At 44.7% G+C, this 19,775-nt stretch overlaps 1 protein-coding gene across 4 annotated transcripts in view; it reads right to left on the reverse strand.

Annotated features, from left to right (window-relative positions):
• LOC106861670 (uncharacterized) overlaps nucleotides 1-19,775 on the reverse strand; it is a 36,445-nt gene that overhangs the window by 12,537 nt on the left and 4,133 nt on the right. For 3 of the 4 annotated variants that reach the window (XM_014890204.2, XM_088160958.1, XM_088160956.1), the window contains exon 2: nucleotides 46-216. The exons of the other annotated variant lie outside the window; for it this stretch is intronic. The gene's annotated coding sequence lies outside the window, so the exon portion shown is untranslated. The remainder of the gene's footprint in view (nucleotides 1-45; nucleotides 217-19,775) is intronic. 4 annotated transcript variants of the gene reach the window in all.

The following is a 19,775-nucleotide window of genomic DNA, read 5'->3' on the forward strand; positions in this document are numbered from 1 at the left end:
TTCTAAGACGTAATAAAAATATTATCCCCAGATGTTCTCACTTACTGGTTAAGGACTGGTAAGTTTGTCTTCTTCAAAGGCAACCCGAGAGTCTATGTGCAGCAGTGTCCAATGTCTGGCAGACAGCATCCACAGCATCAGATCAGGAGCATGGCAGCAGGAAGGCACAAAGAACCAGAAACTCACCTGTACAACCCACCCCTTCAAACAGGATGGCTGTGAAGAGATGAGGAAAACAGCAGAGCTAAGCGGCAAAGAACAAAGACACATATTTGGCTGGGTATCCTCAATTTATAAACTTCTTAATTGCAAAAAGCTTATTTTATTCAATCCCATGGCATTACTGTTGCTCACAGGACTGTCCCATGTCCTCCTCCACCACTGAAGGAATCACAATACCAAGAGCATTCATTCAGCACTCTGTTTGCTCAGTGTCACTTCTCTATCCTTATTGATTTTAAGAACAAAGACGTATTATTCTCCTGGATACCTCATCACTATCACCCAGGAATGCTTCACAAGCATTTAATTATTTCTCTCCCCACTATTCCATGAGAAAAGCAAAAGCCAGCCCCTTGCATTGACAGCAGTGGAGTTGTCTCTAAGCCCTCACTGGATACAGGTGGCTGTTTTGCAGAGCTTACATGGCCACAGCATGGCCAGGAAGAGAGATATATAGAAAGGGAGGAAAGGCACCTGAATGGTGGTCAGAGCACAAGGTTTTCTTACTTCTGTGGGAGCAGAGAACTGCCTCCTTTTATAGCTGCATCATTCAGGTCAGCCAGAACCTCTCATGCAGAAAGCCTGCTTGAGAGGTAACTCGGGTGGCCTGATTTTCTTTATGGTGCTTTTTTTGTGGCACTTTATATGCTTCAATGGAGTAATGTCACCTATAATTGGCAGCATTCAATGCATCTCTCAATCTGAGCATTTAGAAAATGAGAAATATTTGGATGGCAGCAGCTTTCCAACAAGAGGGCAGCACAAAGATTGAACAGACAACTTCCATTCACAGCAGTTGAGTGCCTCACTTTACTAGGAATACTCCTTTAACATAGCAACTTTGCAACCTAATTATCTAGGTATTTTTTAAAGGCAACTGGAGTTTATATAAAACATCATAATATGGATCTGTATCACCTCCTACATGAACTATTAGCAGAACTAGAACATTTAGTCTCATTACTGTGGGAAATTAGTGGAACAAAACTCATTGCAAGACCTTACAGGTAGAGAAGGTGACTTTTTATGAAAAAGATTCCACTAAGTTAGTCCTACCACTCCCACTCTCCCTTCTACATACTCACATGCACAGGACTGTATGCATCAATCTGCTCAGGATCAGCCAGGTACAGGCAGGAAGCACGTAGGATACACCACCACTCCACTGCATCTATGGGATGGGCTCTTCTTCATTTTAGTGTGCATATTTTATACCCTTCAGCAGTGGATATGATGATCTTGTGTCTCACCCTTCAAGAGTTTCAGGCAAAACTGATCCTTTTGTTACCCTTAACTGGGCATTTCACTGTTTCTCTACTGTGGGTCATCATCTTGTCACCTTATCTCTAAGGCTCCAGTCTGGGTTTTGTCCTCTGGTTATTTATTTGCATGGAACACATGTCGTGGTTCTGCAGCAATTAATACATGCTACTCCTTTAACCCTACATCTGCTGTTTTTCTGTAGTCTTCAGCCAGGCGTTTCCATTCACATCAGTATTGGTATTTCTGCTAAAAAACCTCCACATCAAGCAGGGAGAGATCCTGGCACAATTTGGAAGCTGTTAACTTCTGTGAGCCAGGGGAGGGAACAACTTCGGCGACAAATTGCACAGCTTCTGGCTGGCCAGAAGAAATGCAGAGGTTGAAAATGTGTGTTGTGGCAAATGTTAGGCAGCAGCCCCTTTAAGTGATTCTCTTATTTATATGTTGCCACACAAGCTTCATTCACCCTCCTTCCCACATCCCTTATCCTTGCTTCTCCATCCGCTCCTCTGTCTCATTCTCAGTATTCCATACAATTGCTCCCATCCCCTTTCCCTTAGAGGAAATGCCACTTCCAAAAGCTAGTTTCTGTCAATGTCTACCCTCTCCTCTCCCACAAGGATGTGCAAAAGTATCTTCAGACCTATAACTCAACAGAATAATTTGGCTACTTCCTGAAGGCAAAAAAGCACTCCCTTTGCTCCATGTTCATCTTCCAGACTTTCAGAACATGGAAGTTTCAAATAATGAAAAAAATTATTTCAGACAGAAATTTAAGACAAAACATCAGTTCCCTTCTAAGCTTAGTCAAAACCATGGAGACCTCTTGTACTGCAACTTCACAGAAACAAACTAAGCCTGAGGCAAGAAAGAAACAATGGAAAATTGCAGCAACAAGGGAAAACTGCAGCCAAAGTGGGAATTTTGGTGAAGTCAGAAGAGAAAAAAGGGAGGTCTAGCGGGAAGAATAAGGAAGCCGTAGCTGCAAACAATGGTGTAAATTTTTGCCTACAGTAAATGCACATGTTACCGAAGACATGTGCATGCACACCCATATATTCAGAACCTCATTTTGCAGCCTCCCCAGAGTCATTCAGTAGGTATTTTTATTCCTTCAAGCCGAAGACCAGATATGTCCATGGAAAGTCAGCTGAACACAAGGGCTTTACATCTCAAGAAGGTGAAATGCCGCTTCTCACAGAAGACTTTTTCAACACACAAATGTTCCCAGGCCCTGCCACCCACCACAGGAGGCCTGCCTGCTCCTGCAGATGCCCATGAGGAACCTACTCCCAGTGAAACCCCAGTGCAGCTGGTGATTTGGGCTAACCTGTGTTTTGGACCTGAGATGCCTTATCTTGTCCTTTGGCTTGTTCTTTGAAGGGACTGGAATCCTTTTCTTGGGCAAGGTAGGATATTAGAATTGTTTAGGCTGGAAAAGACCTCTAAGATCATCAAGTCCAAATGTTAACCCAGCCTTAAACCATGTTTCCAAGTGCCACATCTACACATCTTTTAAATACATCCAGTGATGGTTACTCCTCCACTTCCCTAGGCAGGCTATGCCACGGCTGGGCAATGCTTTCAGTGAAAAAATGTCTCCTAATATCCAATCTAAACCTCAGAACATCAGAATTATCCAGAAAGGTCAGAAACATGTGATCAGCTACCTCTTTCAAAAACGATTAGCAGCAAATTGATGAGGCCTGAGCTCCTACAAGTGTCAGAAAAAGCCAGTAAGAGTCCAAACCCTGTGCACATTTGGAGAGGTGCCTCTTAATGTATTTTCCACATATTTTCAAACCTTATGTTATCTTAGCCCCAACACCCTTCACAGCGTTATCAGGCTGCTACTTTTTGTAATTCAATCATCAAAGCACTGTCGACTCTTCTTCCTTTTCCTCCTTCCTACTAACTAATTTTTAAGTGAAACTTAAGGTGTTAGCAGTTTTGATCTGGTTATTCTGTTGAGGCTTGTCTGCAGTCTACAATCCACAAAGTCTCAGTAGTGCCATCACTGCGAGCTTGCCGTCATGCCTGAGAAGCCAGCTCAACTATCAGCTCTCTGGATAATAGGACAATATCCTTTTCTCCTGCATTACAGCTTCCAAATGTGTGAAAGTGTCGTCAGCACAGGGCTTTGGCAATCTCGCAGACTAAGGCACCTTACTGGCATGTAAAGTGGGCCATGCAAGACCCAGACGACTGGCCAGTCAGTGCCCACCCCTCTCTCATCAGCTTTAGAAGCTCAGACACAAGTTGAAGTGTATCATGACTCACTTTGTTTGAAAGCTTGTAGAAGTGACGGAGTCAGGTCCTACAGATAAACACAGGATCATTTTCACCAAGTGTATTTTTTTAAAAAGACACTGGTTATTACTCCAAAAGAGGTTATTTATAGGCTACATAATCTGCCAGTCTGCCACATGGCCCTGCAAAGCTCCTGTGTTAAAACACCAGAAAACTAAGACCTGCATTGAAAAACTCACCCACTGTGAATCAAGGACAATCAGGACTCATGCCAATTGCTGAAAGACTTGCTCTGACCACAGATACTTCCACACAGAACTCATCAACAATGTGAGAAGCAGAACACAGGAATTACACTTTCAAAAATTAGGAAATACACACTGAAAAGAGTAAACTAAAACAGAAAAGGTTGAGGGTTTTTATTTTGGCTTTTTTTCCACCAACATAAAACCATAAACACCTGACATGCAGAGTGCATTTTCTTAAGTGGGTTTGAACCACAACAACTCCAGTGTTATCCTTCCTAACACGTTCATCCTTTGTGGCAAGTGTAGATCAAACCTACCTGTTACAGTAGTAAAACAAAGTAATAACAAGATCCATCATTCATTATGATGAAAGGACTGTCATGCTAGATCACACTATATCAGTAGAGGCTATAAATCTACTCATATTTTACTCCCCACCAAAAGAGCACTTTCCCAATCAGAGAAAGCTGCTGAGCCAGAGATTTGCTCTCAAGGCATATGAGTGTTCTGCAGGAACACATCTGTCACTTGGCAGTGTTCACCTGAAAGGAGAGCCCTGGATGATATGGCACAGAAGTGAAAGCTTTTTTCTGCAACATGCCGTACAACAGAAAGTGAAAGTGTCTGAAAGAAGAGAATTTCAGCTTTACTGGTGGAAGAGGCATCATGATCACTTCATAAAATTCTAAATATTAAAAGCTGTTCTGCAGTGCTCACACCCTAAGTGCACCATACTGAAGAAGCTCCACTTCCAAAGGCTGCTCCACATACCAGATAAATCTTTTATACATCAACTTCTACATCTAACATATAGGAAAATAAATATGTAAAGCTAAACAAAACCCCTCAAAGTCCAAGTAGCCTCCCCTACCTGACCATGAGCAGGAGGCTTTTCAGACATGCCAGCAGGATCTCTGCAGGTATGGATGGTTTACTCTGACCACTGGATGTACAGCAGCAGCAGAACAGTCCTGTTCAGTTATATTTCTGCCCTCCCAACCATCAGTGAGAATCAGACTTACACCCAGAAGTTCATTGGTCTCTTAAAAGAAAAGCTTGGAAAAGAGCTCAGACCATTCCAGAAGGATGCGACACCAAGGCCTCCCAAATAGACTATACTGGGATCTTTGTGATTTGGATAAGGCTAGAGGTTGTTGCTCAAAACTATTAATTCATGGCACAGACAGCAAGATTTCACCATCATTCAACACAGTGATTTTCAGAAAAAACATTTCATTCACAGCACTTACTAAAAGAAAATTTGTGAGACCATCCTATGAACAGAAGAAGACTATAGAACTATATACATATATATAAAATTTAATGGGAGGGCCTTCTCTTGAAAAAACCCTGGAGGAGATAGTTACCTGAGCAACAAAAAAAGGAAGATTATCAGCAGCATTTATCTATGTCAGGGAGCAGCATTGTCCCATGAAAGGGGACAAGGAGACCCAGCACAGGCTATGCCCTCACCCACAGCACAGTCCCTGAGCAGAGCTGGGTGCTGGTAGCAGCTTCCATCAACAGCCCCAGACACAGCAAAGGGGTGGCCCAAGTTCAGGGGTCACCTGGGGGTGCAATCATTGAATCAGTGGGGTCTGGAGACAAGATACAAGACATCCCCTCAAGGGCCCGTCCCGACAGCAAAACCAGAGACCAACCCACCTGCGAGGCAGCTCAGGGCTGGGGTCAATTAAAGCTTCTGGGTAGAGGGTTGGGTGGAGGTTCCCATTGGGGCTTCTCAGAGCACTCGGGACCCTCTGAGTGCTTTGGGAGTTTGGTGGAATTTTTTCACTGGAACCTCAAAGCTGTAGCAGGTCACAACCAGGAAGCTGGAGGAGCAGCTGTATCCATGAACAGAATGGCAGCTGGGAGGTTTATTCCCATTGCTTGCAGCAGCAGCATGCAGAGCTCTGCCTGCTGCATGAATGAGGGCGACTAACCACTACGGGCCTTTGTTCTTTGCTTTGGTCTGGCTGTCAGGACTGTCAGGGACTATAAACATCAGCGCTGCAGATTTTGGTGTTGCTGCCAAAGAGCAGAGCAGTCAGAAGCTGTGCCTCCTCTTCCTTTCCAAAGTGTTTCAACTAAAAATTAGAACGATGTTGGGGTTTTTTTAAATCTCTGCCATATAAACTTTGATGGAAAAAGCAAAATAATGAACTTTGATGAACTCCTTTTCAAGGGCCATCTAGACTAGTGCTTGATAGAAGACCTCATTTATCCCTCACTAGTGCCTGCAGACTTTTTTCTCTCTTGTTTTACTTTTTTCCTTGTTTCTTTCACCCGCATCCATTCTCATAGCTTCTTTTGGCATCAGCATCCCTCTTCCCGGTCCCACATAACAAGTCTGCCCCTTACATAATTGGACTTTTCACAGGGCCTCGGGGCAACATCTCTCCAAATAAAACAAGAAGGACATTCACTGAAAAGGACGGAAAAGGTCAACTTTTGTCTCTTGGCTTCCAGGCTTGGGATGTGACCACACAACAGTTCATTTCTAGGGTAGTTAACAGGAAAAATGCCAGCAGGTGGCATTCCAGAATAGCTTCTGGAATCAGCGACGACAGTAAAACCTGAACTACACCCAGGGCTCCTTTTACAGCTGTTAACATCTGCAGAGTGGAAGGGGATGCAGGAGAGCTACAGCAGCATCTCCACCCACACCACCTTCAGGTGGTGGCTACTGCTGCTCCTCTCTCCCTCTCTCCCTTCGTCCTCCCTCCAGTCTTCAGGTTGTTTCTCACAAATAAGCACTTTAATTACTTCTGTTGTGAAATTTTTCCTTGGAAGAAAATATCTGGATGATGGATCAGGCTGGCACCTGAACACTGAGTCAGTGTCTCCACTTCTCTCTTCAAGCACTTGAATATCTGTAAGTGCCATCTGACCTGTAAGCACTGAATATAAAGCCACACTGGAGAACCTTCAATAGAAGATACCTACATATACATGCATGCATTTGCATGTAGCATCCAGTGGTCAGTGACCACTTCGACTCAACCTAGTTAAGGCAAGTTTTCAAAGGTTTCTTTGCTCTCCTTTAAGCTTTAGTGGGATAAAAATAACATTTTCCTGTAGGAAGCTGAGCAAATGCTAAGTAGGTCTTCTAAACAGGCAGTGAAAGCTATGATTCCCATTTACAGGCTTCCCTCTGCCATCAAAGTCACCCCTTGCATCAGATGTACCTACTTCCACTCTCAGCAAAAGCAGATATTGCCCAGACTGTGAGCAGCAAGACACGTGATGGCTGTGCTAAAGCCTGTTATTTCAGCCTGGAGTAGAAATACCTTCTTGTCTTGAAAGCCTCACTGCTGCAATGTAATAAGTCGTGAGTAAAAGCCAGAAAAAACCTTGTTGTGAGCATTTTAACTTGATTTGCCTCCTGGAGTTGGATAAATGGCTGCAGACACACACCAGTGCACTCAGGAAGCCACAGCAAGTGGAATCTGAAAAGTCTAGGTTACATTTTGACCCAAACAGGAAAGTGATCTCAGTTGTGTAGCAATGAATTCTCCTCATTTGCTGAGACAACTTCTATCACAACCATAGGAAAAGAAAACCCTAAGACAAACAGGTGGATAAACCTCCACAGAGCCTGTGGAGATACCGTGAGCACCTTGACTACCAGAGCTGTTATGACAGCTGGCAGTGCCTAAGGAAGACAGAGCACCCAGGCTGTGTAGGTATTGAGGAAAAAGAGAGTTTGAATAATCCTGCCCCAAAGTCAGGAAGAGGGGTGAAAGAGATATCCCTTTCTCTGCTTTGGCACTGTTTATTCAGAACAGAACATTTTAAAGCTATCCTTCTCCGTCATCAGTCTTTCGGGAAGACAACAGCTAAATTCTGCCTTTGAGGAATCAGTGCCTGGTTTATCTCATCTCCGGTGTACTAGGAGTGGCTCCTAGTACAGCCTCTTCTTCCAGGCATGCAGCTCAGTTTTCTGGAACAAGGAGTCTCCCAGTGCATGGCTCAGCGGCCACAGGTCCTGTCTGAGCCTGTTTGAACATTCCTGCCATTGGAACAAAAGTGACAGATGCTGGAAACCAAGAACCCTCAGTGCATGGTGTAGGGTCTGTATCACTATGACTGCATCCTAAACCACTGACTTGGATAAAGCCAGGAGTCCCTGGCTGGCACAGTTGGAGTGGTGGAGCAGCAGAGAGCAGCCAGGTGAGTGATGCCTCAGCAGGTAACTCTTTCCCACAAGTAAACTTTAGGTTTGTTGGTACAACAACACTATGACAATCAAACTGGTCTCTCACATATACAATATGCATGCTCCTCATTCCAGGCTGTGTTCACTAAATGTCAGACCATAGGCAATAGATGCATCCCAGAGATACTTCAGCTGGACTTGGGATCGTCTGTGGTCTCAGCTTTGACCCAGTGGTACTTTTTGTCTTGCCTATCCTACTGTGGTGTGTACCTGATAGAGATGGCACTGGGATTCAAGTACCAGAGGAAGTCAGGAGAACTGGTTTCTGTTCCCATCTCTGGTACTCATTTGCTGTATATCCACGAGTAGTTAATTAAGCTTCATTTTTCCTCACTTTAGAACTGTGATAATTACATTTATCTCTCTTTGTGAAGAGCAAGGGCTTGAAGACATTTGAATAAATGCCCTCAAAGAGCCAAGAGTTGTTATAGTTAGTTATAATAATCTTGGTCCTCCCTGAATTTTAAAAAGGTCTCCTATTTCAGTGACTCTGCTTCATAGACAAGGCAGAAAAAACTGGAGTATAATTACAGAGTGACTCCCTATTCTGCTATGGGCTCCTTGTGTTTATTTGGCTGAACCTAGCTCACCTCCAGCCTTCTTGTTACCTTGCACAGGTCCCAAGGGAACTGTCAGTATTGCGATGGTATGACCATCACTGCAAAGTAAGTAGGATTTTTGTCATGCTGTGATGGTGATTAAAAAGTAGCATCATAGCTTTTAACTTCTGAAATAATACTGGAAATTACTAAGCTACAGGAATTCTGGCATTGCATAAGTGACCTTTTGTTCAGAACAAGGGAAAAAATAAGATCTTACTCTTCAAAGGTGTTTAGTACCTTGTTTTTTTCTTTAGGTGCCTAAATTTCAAATAAAACTGTGAGCTCTAATAAGCAAATAGTTCAAATATTTACAGTGAGAAGCCACTCCAAGAGACTTCATTTATGGGGCCATTGAGGAAATCTTACCACTTATGCTCTGTGTGAGCTTGTTTTCCAGACTTGCAAGGTCCAGGCTTAATTTATTGCCTAAGAATACTCCTGAGGGCTTACAAAGTCTGAGGTAGAACTCACTCCTTTTGCTGCTAATAGATAGTAAAATGAGAGCAACTATAACCTTTATATCAACAGCAATATTTAATACATTAAACAACACTGAGGAACAATCCTGGGCACTGGGACACAATCAGTGCTGTTTAATTCCTTGGCCAGTTTGAACCCAGGCCAAGCAGCAGTGTCTTAGATGGAGCCTGAAATTACCACTCCTGCAGCAGTTAGCATGGGGCATAGATCCTCCTTGCTGTTTGAATGTGCCTGCTCAGTGCAAGAAGCACAAGAAGTTTAAGGTGTGGACAAAAGCCTATAGGATGAGCCTCACCAACCTCAAAAGCTGTCTTGCTTTTAGACATCAACAAAGGCGATACATAGCAGAAAGGGTTAATTGTACAGGTCAGATGTGCTGCTCCAGAACTTAAAGGCTCCAAAAGAAGAGGGAACAGTCTGCATTTGCAAATGTGTTCGAGTCTGTGTGGGTGTGAGTGTAAACATGCACATTCAGGGGGAAAAATCTTTCAAGAAAATCACAGAATATCCACCACCTTTTTTAACAAGGAAAAGAGATGCCAAGATCTTTGAATTAATTATTCTCTGTGAATCACTCCTGCAGTTAAAAGCCATACCAGCATTTCCAGAAAAACTTTTAGTTTGGTAAATGTAAACAAATTTAAAGAAAACAAACAAACAGACAAGAAAATGTGAAGATAAAAGGCTCGAGATAATAAGATTAAAGATGTTAATTGGAGACTGTGGCTTCTACAGACTCTGACAGTTGTAGCTGAGTTCCTACAAAAGACTCCAGCTCTCCACTGCCAGTCCCAATCATTGTGAGCCTGTATCCCAGCAATGCTCTCACCAAACCCACCTCACTGTGCAGGCTTTGACTCAGAAAATCATATAGGCACACGTTGAGGTGACAGGTTTAGAGTTTTAGGTTTGTGCACGTATTTAAGATCTTCGGGTCTGTGTTTAAATACATAATTACAGGCAAGCGTCTGCATAAATGCTGTGAACTTGGGCAGTGATCCCCAAACCATGCATGTCCCCCCAGCCTACTGCTCTCTGGCTCACTTCATTCCTCAACAAGGATGCCAACATTTCCCACCCCTACTTCAAATTAAGACCTCAGTGTCCTCTGCCTGCATATCATACTTGCTCCTCACTTATAGCCCTTGATTTTAAAGTCTTGAACTAATGAGCTTTCCAAAATAGATGAATTGTCTAAAGAACAGGTGGGGAAAAAAACAGGGCTGAAGTTTCATGATGTGTTTGTTTTACTTTACACCCTGGATTTACAGCTGATGAACTCACGTGGAGTCATCTATTCTTCCTCTGGCTGAATGGTTTTACTTGAAAAGGGAACCGATGAATTAAAGCATTTGACTTTAATTATCCCACAGTTTTAAGTGTTGTTAGAAAATGCCTATCAGTTTTAAGCCTCTATTTTCCAGGAAACCACTGGGTGAGTGTGTCTACAAGGAAAGCACACTCATGGGATAGGCAATGACCATATGAGGAGTCAGAAGGCATGTCAGTATGATTCCTCCCCCTTCAAACAACCGTGTTTACATGCACCAAGCCATTGTAAGTGTATTGCTGCACTACTGCTGTTGTAATACTGTATCTGCAAGAGATGGTGTCAGTCAGAACAAGTCAAGAAACACACTAAGTCTTTCCAATTCAGCTTTTTTACCTAAGAAGTGTTTATTCAAGTTCACTCCAAATGCTGAAAAAGTTTCAAGATTCCCTGGAAAAGGTTTATTCCTCCTGATATGGCCAGAGCAAGTGAGGGGAAAGGAAAAGCTTGTGCAATAATAGAGATGGGCTAATGCATTGCAACAAAAACATTTCAGCCTGAGAAGCTGCTACTGCGACTGTGGGCTGCCAGTAGGGCAACATGCCAAAACACTTCTGAAATGCGACTGCAGTTATAGAGAGCAATAAGAAAATGTCTCACATGCCAGTGCAAACCTCTGCTATCCCAACAGAAAGCACAGAGGAAATGGGAATGCAAATGGAAGCCTGAAGTCTGCAAGACCAGCTTTCACTCCCATACTTGTCACCCAGTGAGGTGCGAGACAGAAGGCAACAGAAGTGCACTCACACCCCTGCACATAAGTAACGACAAATCCTATCTGTAGTTTCTGTAGTTCTGAAACTGTTGCTCCAAAAGTGAAAATCTGGCCTCGTTATGTAAAGGCTTCTGCTGTGTTAGACCAACTCTGCTTCAGATGAAGCAGGACATGACCGTGCCTCTGGCCAGAACGTCAAGGGTTTAATTATTGCCTCTGCTGCCGACATCCCCACCAACCTCATACCAGTCATGACGTCAGCTGCTGAAATCTGTTTTTAGTCTGTAAAATTAAGCTGAGTATGTGCTGTCTCCCACCCCTTCTCCTGCCTGTGTGGATGCTACATCTCCCTGGGCAGAGCTGCTCTCTCACATGGTGCTAAGCAAAGAGGGAGAGCGACAGGCTGAAATAAAACCCTCACTAGAGAATACTAATTGCTTAGGTCTTTTCCCCTTTTTTGGTCTCATGTTTTTCCCTTGCGGGTTTTCCATGCTGCCTTGGCCTTGAAGATCTCTTCTGTAACTGGTGCCCACACCAGCTACCAATGCCTGAAAGGGAACCTTCTGAGGCAGAGAATTTCTGGCATATTTTCTGCTTACCATCTGTCTACAGGGAAACATCCTCAGGGCAGAAGCCTTCTATGTCACAGGTTATATTCTGTTGGTCCCCATCAGATAATAAAGCTGTTATTAATTAAGACAGGCTGAGCAGGGACTGGTGCTATATATATATATATATATATATATATATACACTGTGCACTGCACCTCCCAGGTGGGTGGGAGGTAAGACTGGGAGTCTGGAGATCTACTGAGTATCTCAGGGGTCAAACACAGGATTTATCTAGGCTGATACTGGGTATTTACACTGTAAGTGGCAGTTCTGGGCTCCCTTAAAACCCTGTGGATAGAAATAGATAATTGTAGACTTCATATTTCCACAGAAACCATGACGGTTCAGTGTCAAGTTGATGGTGCTGAAGTTGGACAGCTGAAGATGGTGAGATGAGTCTGACTCCAAAGCACTTGACTTCTCAGTTTTCCTTGTTGATATGGTGATGGTCAGAAGATTTCTCAATTGGGTGGCCTGTGAGTGAAAAATACTACCCAGCTTATTTTTGTTTAGAGTTATATTCAATAGCAGCACTGGCTTTCCCAATATGTGAACAAGACCCATGTTCTTGCTAACATAATTTCCACTGATTCCCAGAACCCTGCACACATGCATTTTTATGCTAGAAAAAACACATGTACCTTTGCTAAGAAAAGACTCTAATATTTGAACATCATAAAACTGTCATTAAAATTAACTTTTTTTCCAAATAAAGCTCTTGCAGAAAAAAAAAAAATTCTAAAGGAGATGTACTCACGACAAAGAGGACTAGATACATGTATCCCTGTGAGAATACATAGGAGAAACTAGAACTAATATTACACAAACACTTTATGCTGTAAAAGTCTGCCAGGTTAGGGAGTGGATTTACAGAGAGGAAAGCTTCCCAGTTATTCTCTGGCACAAATCAATGTCACAGAGCTGCTCTGATGGTATGGAAGCTTCATGCACCACCACTGTTATTACATATTGATTCAGAGTGTCCTCAGGGTCTGTCCATTTAATTGGCACACTGCTTTCAGAATGGGTTCTGGTGTGTCTCATCATACTGCATTCCAGCTTTTGGAAAGACCTGATGGAATGACTGAATTGTTTTCCATAAGGATGCTGAAACCATGGCAGTTTCTGAAACAGGTGGCAGGAAACATGGACACCTTAGGACCAGCCACCCTAATAGGACACCAACTTGCTATATAGATCACAGGTTCTGGGAAAATACGGCAACCTTGTCTTTGAAGGACAAATGGAAAGGTCAATTCTTCTGCAGATGGTTTGATCATTAAATGCCCTTGCCCTCCAGCTCTGCTTGTTTAAAAGGCATAGCGTTTCTTTACGGATAGGAGTGGCTGTTGACCTCGATATTTAACTAATAATTAAATGTGATCATTGCAAAAAGGCAAAACCATCACTTTTTGACACAGATAATTTTAGGAAGGGAGTTGTATGGGGCATTGAGGACATTCAGGTTGCTCTTGGACAGCCTTCTGTCACCCTGGGAATTGCCCACCAGAGCTGAAACAGCAGAAGAAAGTCACAGAAAAGATGGGGAGATTAGGAAAAGGAGTTATGTGGGGAAGTTGGAAGGAGCTGAGAGACTTGGAGGAAGAAAGAGCTGGAAAATATGCCTTATTTATTCAGTGGACAAACAATGCAGCTCCTCCATCATTAACAATTAATCACCCTGGGCGCTCTGGCCCAAGACTGACAAAGGGTTTGGGTGTGGTGACAGAAACTCCTACACCTCCCTTCTGTGTGTCTGGATCCAGCAGGGAAATACCCAAACCCCAGTTATTCACCTACACCTCCAATATGAGGTACCATAATCGCTGGGTAATTGCAATTAACACCTAAAATGGCCACCAGGAAACACTAAGAAAATGTTCCTCCCACCTCCTGCCTCCTCCAGCTGGATTTGTAATCTCACTGGTATATGGGAACAAAGGAGGATTGTTCCTTGCTTTATCTCTCATGTTGTCATGCTCAGGTGTGGTGCATCCACTAAGGGCACTGTGACACTCACCAAAGGCAAGGCAGACATGGAAATGTCACCTTCAGTCTGAGATCAATCCAGCACATCCTGTCAAAGCACCTGCGCTGGCTGGAGGGAAGGAAAGATGGCTCGTCTTCTCATCAGACCACTGAGCAGCCAGTGAAGAATGTTAGGTTCATGAGACAGAAGAGATGAAGGACCAGGACCACCTAGTCCAGTAAAAATTATATTATTCTGGTAAGGTTTGAAGGAGAGTATTCAGGTATTCCTTCTTGACCACCATTTGTGTATGCTGTCCAAATAATTGTTTTTGAACAACAGCCAGTAAAGCCTTACTAGTCCAAGGAATATATTGATAATCAGCAAAAAGTCTTGGTATTAACGGAAGATTATTAAAGCATCTGGGGATGTAAAACATTCAGTAAACAACCAGTGGACTAGAAGCTAATGGGTGAGGGCCTTCCGCTCCAGATAAACCATCCTGACAGGAGTAACCTGACACACAGGGATCCCACCTACTGCAGCACCCAATGGAAGTGTCGCTCACAGCACCTGGAGAAAGAAAAAAATTCTGTGTAGCAAACTTACTTTCACTTGTAAACTCCCATTGATACTGCTGCTTCCTACAATATGAGTAGAGTGGCACAATCTCCCAAATTGCGTCTATGTTCCAGAGGCAAATCCCTTTATGGAGAACACTCCAAGACCTTAATTAACTTATGGCCATATCACACCATGAAACTCATGCCACTCATCCAGCAGCTGTCACCTAGTCCTCAGAGAGGGAATAAAAAGATTTTCAGCTATTTTAGCATTTTCTTATTTTCCTTCCATCTTAAAACCTTAGCTTTTACATCACTGACTTCAGAAATCTTTTTATTCCCTTTCATATTCAAAGGAAAGGTTGGAGGCTTTACAAATCTTATTTGAACACTAAAGAGTTAAAATTTAACATAACTACAAGAGTTGGGCCAGGCTCAGGCCGTGCTGGGGAGGGTAGCTGAGGTGTTAATCAGTCTTTTTGGGGCTGGGCTGCAGCCCCATATTGCTTATGGCCACCCGGGCAGGCCCGGCCCGTCCGGCAGCAGCAAGAGTCGGCCTCCCCCCCACGCCAGAGCCGCAGGCCCGTGGAGGAGGAAGCCGTGAAGGTCTTATCACACAACTTTTTCTCCCCCCGGCCATCGGGTCCCCCTCGTTGGCAAACGGGGCGCAAGCGGCCTCCCGAACCTCCCCCCCACCCCCGCATGGGGGAGGGGGAAGCTTGGGTTGATGTTACCTGCTCAGCCGCCGGAAAGACCAAAAGGCTTAGTTCCGGATTACCTTCCTCAAAATGTGTGTTCACGGAGCGAACTAACTTTCTCTAATTGGCTGTTGCAGGTATCCCAACCCCCACGGAGGAAATTCCCTTAGGAAGAACCTCTTCTGAGTTTCTTCTTCCTAAGTCAACCTATCACAGTCTGTTAAGAAAACCAACCTCTTATCAGCAAGTTTCAATTTACCGTCAAGGAAATTGAACAGCCCCACCAGAGTATTTCCAGAGTTTACAAATCAAGACAGCTTAGAGCCCACTACATTAGATCTTCCCACCAAAATTCCCATTGAACCTCTCCTTCTCTAGGTAACAAGACGAGAGATGACCATGACCCAAGGGGGCATGGCTGCAGGCATGAAGAAGCCTTCTCACTCAAGTTATTCATCAAATGAATAACATGAATGAGTCTTAATGTGTTGTGAGCCTCTCAGGGCTCAAAGAGTTTGAAGCTACAGAGCTGAAAGTCCAATTGTGTCTCTCCCCTTGGGAAACATTTTCCCATAAGTGGTTACTGAACCAACATTGTGAACATCCTTATTGTGCCACCCTTTATCCACTTCCAGAACTCTGTTACAGAACAGAAAATGTTCAAAGCCACAGATCTGCAGCATTAAAGTGCTGACTGATTGAGTAGTTCCATAGGATAAGGCAACCCTCAACTGCAATGCCAAGACCAACATACCTGTGTGTACATGCAAGGATGTGTTCTTTGTGTCTCCATTGCCTCAGTGATCACAGACAACAGGAAGGCTCAAAAATTCTCAAGTACCCCAAAGTTCTGGGAAAACCGACAACAAAGCTGAGAAGCCAGACTCCCCCAGTGCCCTTAGTGAGAGAAAGACGAGTGGAACCCCATTATTGTGACATCAAAGGCCAGCAGCAGACAACCCTGGACTGGCTACTGGACTAGACACAAAACTGGAAGAAACCAGGCTTTGCTGGCTCTATGGCTTGTGGCATGATTTAGTGCTCTCCCTGCAGTGTCACTGTGCCTTCACTGCACTTGGGACTCAGCTGTCCTGATTAGGTGAGGACAGGTTTGTTCTCCTCTGCTCCCTCACCTCTGCCTGCAGTACAGGCTCAGAGGGCTCTTGCCCTGCATTTTATCTGACCTGCTAAGCCACTTTCTCTCTCAGCACCTCTGTTTCCTCATCTTGGCAATGAGGATTACGACCTCTGGGAGACACTTTGATGTCCACAAATGAAGTGTGCTGCCGCACATATGAGCATTATCTGTATCTTAAATACTAGGTAATACATCGCTGTGGGGCTTTTCTCTTTTGTTTATTCACTTTTATTGTTAAAAATGGAAATCAATGAACCACCCTAAAATGTAATATAAAATAATGTAAAATATAAAAGAAAAAAGGGAACATTTTGGATCAGCTTTCTCTTTTGAAGATAATTATGGGAGAGAAAGCAATTTTGAAACAAAAATGGCAAAGTGCAATGCTCAGAAACCGAGAGGCAGAATGTATTTGTCCACCCTGCAGTTTGCTGTTGCAATATTCCTCTTCTCTTCCATTTTCTAAGTCATGTAGAAAACATTCTTCCTAGATCAATTATTTAGCTCTGAACTGCTGCAATGCACAGCAGGATGCCTGTAAGAGCAAAGTGCTGCTCATGGATGGTACCTCACATGACCCAGACAGGAAGACGAGTTCAGTCTGCAACAAGTGGTGGGTGAGAATGCAGCACCTGAAGCCCAGGTGCACAGGCTGGGAAACCTGGCTGGATCAACCACTCAACACAGTTCCCATCTCTCCTTTTCCTCACAGGAATGGCCTGGCCTGATGTGCTGACTGAATGGGGTCTTCTGAACGCACTGTTGGATGATAAAGAGAAGAAAGAGAAGTTGTGAGTCTCACACTGTACCTGCAGATGTTCAGAGCTCAGAGGTTGACTCTGCTCCTAATGCACCAAAACCAGCAAACCACTTTGGACAAACCTGTGGTGTCCAGGAAATCCAGAAGGGACTGCACTACCCACATATGACTAAGTGCAGAGTTTGATCTGCATGTAACTTGAACTGCTGGGGACACCAATTAAAACATAAATAAGAGATTCCCATGTTCCACATTTGATTTACAGAAAGTACTTTAAAAGCAAGAATATTAAGGCAGGTTTTTTTAATTACAGGTGAAGAATATTCCCCGTAGAGCTTTTCAAAATAGTGGATAGCCCCCACCCTGTCCTGCAGACAGTGAAAAGCTACAGGAAGCCTCTTCTGGACTGAGCAGTGTCATGATATGTTTGGATACCTCATCTTTGCAGTACCAGGTACTTCATAAATTCAACTATATTTTATGAGCTCATTAGAAAAGCAAACAGAAAACCCTGACAAATAAAGGCTCAATCTCCTTTGTACGTAGGAACCTAACACGTCATTTCACTCATTCACCACTTAATTCATTAGGTTTTGAACACCCAGGTTCTCTAATCCATAACAGCCCTTCCTGGCACCATGCCCTGCCTATGTCCTGCCCTCTGATCAAGTGGCTCTGCTCTAAGGAGACCCCCGAAACTCACCAGGACAAGGTACCTGGCTAGCCTGCTCTAGGGAATCCTGCTGAGGCAGATTTTGGACCAGAAGACCTCCATAGGTCCCTTACCCTCCACACTTGGGTGGGATACTCTGCTTTGGTTTGTCTTCTAAAGCACCTCAACTCAGACCAGCTGCCTGTTAGGAAGGATGCTGGGATAAGGAATGATCCCAAACTCAATCCTCCCAAAGGATTCATCCTCAAACAACAGCTCCCCATTCCAGAAAATCTTGTGGCAACAGTCAGAAGAGAGTTAAGACCATTTTATCGTGGACATCAACGGGGGGGGCCCAGGAGTCACAGCACTTCAGCTGATGAACATGAATCAGCACCTGGAGCAACAGAGTCACAGAACTCTGAGAAAACCAGAACAGCAGAAGGAGGCAGGATTTTATTCTCTTTGGGAGAGCAGCCCCTCAGTAGAAAGGGCCACTGCTGAGTTGTCACCTGGCACCAGCAGACTGAGCACAGCAGAGCCAGGACTCTCTGTGCTCCCAGGCTCTCTGTCCTGTGTGACAGATTTTCTACCAGTACTGCTAGTGAGCACATATCAGTGTTGCTGGTGGCTCCCTAGACTGTTCCATCTCCCTGACTGGCGCCATGGGACTTCCCTTCCCTCCCTCCCACACAAGCTCACTCCACTGGCTGCACATCCCTGCACCACAACACAGCCAGAGGCAGCTGTAAGTCTCTCACTGTCATCTCTGCTGGCCTCCACAAGTTTCGCCAGGTTCCCAGCACTGGACTCCACTGGAAAAAAAGGAGTAGGACAAGGTGTGCAGTGATGCCTCTACTGCTAAGCTGGAGCACCAGTACTCAGTGACTGAGCCCAGACCAGAGAGACTAAATGACATGGAGGCAGCTCAACTTCAGGGGGCTTGCCCAGGCTCTCTTGGCTCCTTGTGGTGTCCTGTGCAGCAGGAATAGACACGGGATGACCTGAGCTCCAAGCCATTTTTCTCTCTTGTCAGGCAGCTGCCCAAGGCCTGCTGCAGCCACAGGGGCACCTCTCCCCAGCTGGGGAGCTGTGCTCCCCTATCGAGCTGTGCCTGGAGCATCCCTCCGCTTACCCCAGAACTGTATCCACCTACTGCTCTTTCCATTGCAGAAAGAGAGCAGAAAGCCTCAGGCCCTGCTGCCCCTCAAAAGGAGAGCAGAGAGGGGTCTTTGTACTCGTGGGGAAGGGCACGGTGGCAGAACAGAGGTGCTGCCCAAGCTCGGGCTCCCTCTACCCTCTGAGTGGCATGGGCCAAATTGGGAACCTCTCCTGCCTGCCTCTTGGATGTGGGAACCACGACTCACTCAAAACTGGCAATGCAGGAGCCAGTGCAAAAGAGGCAGGTAACAAATATCATATCTTCGTGGTAGCCTCCCTGCTCTTCTTCCCCAGCCAGCTTCTTCCTCCCACATGACACCCAGAGCTGGCTCAGGGGACAGAGGAAGCTGTGGGGGTGCAGTTTGATGCCCTATTTGCTATAAGGAGAAGCAAGCAGTGAGCTGGAGGTGGCTTCCACTGTATCTGACATGCATTTATGGACATGCCCTCAGACCCTGGGGCTAGCTTCAGTAAACAGTCTTCAAGAAAGATATTTCTGATACACACATGTTCTGCACCAGATGTGCAGTAGTTCTGTGTTTGACCAAGCGACTCAGCCACCAGAACCATCTCCTTAAACACCAGTTTACACAATCTTTTACCAGGATCCCCAGAAAACCAACTTCTCCAGGGGGTCATGCACAGACAGAGCTCAAACCCTAAGGGCAAAACCCTTGACCGCAATAATTCAGGGGGCAAAAAGAGGCAGTGAAGCCACATGAAATAAATGTCAAGAGAGGGATGCTACTCCTGGCCCTCAGTTTCCTCTTCCATCCACAGGGATGTGACAGCACAAGCCTGTGAAAGCACACAGGCTGCTGAACACTCCCTCCACGTTGTCCGTACTGATAACTGTCACTTGTCTTTCTCACGGGTGAGCGTGGGAGGGCAGGC

Source organism: Sturnus vulgaris, chromosome 3 (genome assembly GCF_052056855.1).
Source record: "Sturnus vulgaris isolate bStuVul1 chromosome 3, bStuVul1.hap1, whole genome shotgun sequence".
NCBI lineage: Eukaryota > Metazoa > Chordata > Aves > Passeriformes > Sturnidae > Sturnus > Sturnus vulgaris.